Below are 749 nucleotides of genomic sequence, written 5' to 3' on the forward strand. Positions count from 1 at the left end.
TGGAGCTAATGAGGTCTATAGTCCTAGCAGGGAAACGAGGCCTAGGACAATAATTCTCTCTCAGGACTTTAACAAGTCCTCATGCAACACACCGCGGTGCTAGTGTACTCAAAAAGTTGATGGTGTCAAACAAAGGACATACAGAAAATCTAAAGCAGAAGTTGCAAAATGCTGGCTACAAGACCAAATACAACTATAGATTTGTTTTGTTTGGATTGCAGTATTCTAATCATGTGTATTTCCCATCTGGCTTCACAGATAATTGAGGTTATCTTTTATCTAAACACCTGCTTCACTGCTTTAAATCTTGGCTACATATCAGCAAAAGGTAAAATAAAGTCAAAGAAGCAAGAAAAGTCGAGAAAACCTTTATAAATGTAAACAAATAAGGGTAGAAAGATGGTAGGGAACTCTGACCTTACAGCTGCTCCTTACTTTAGAAGAATATACAAAATGTTTGATTTCAGCACAGTCCTCAATAGGGTCATGACTGTCATCATATACATGATTTGATACCTACGAGCTCACAGATCACCCATTTGGTCTTTATCTTGCCAACATGTAATGCCTGGGGTTGGCTCTGTGGCTAACATGTACAGCTCTCTCTTCAGACGTGAAGCTCTCAGCATAATCCCCAAGTAGAAGGAACCACACGCAGTTCACTGCTCCACCCTCAGAGCTGGCTGGGATGCACTGGAGGAGGAAAGAGGTGACCATGAAATCATCAGCAATAATAACTATCAAGTTTT

This window comes from Sapajus apella, unplaced genomic scaffold (genome assembly GCF_009761245.1).
Source record: "Sapajus apella isolate SASKATOON/1434 unplaced genomic scaffold, GSC_monkey_1.0 scaffold4899, whole genome shotgun sequence".
Taxonomy (NCBI): domain Eukaryota; kingdom Metazoa; phylum Chordata; class Mammalia; order Primates; family Cebidae; genus Sapajus; species Sapajus apella.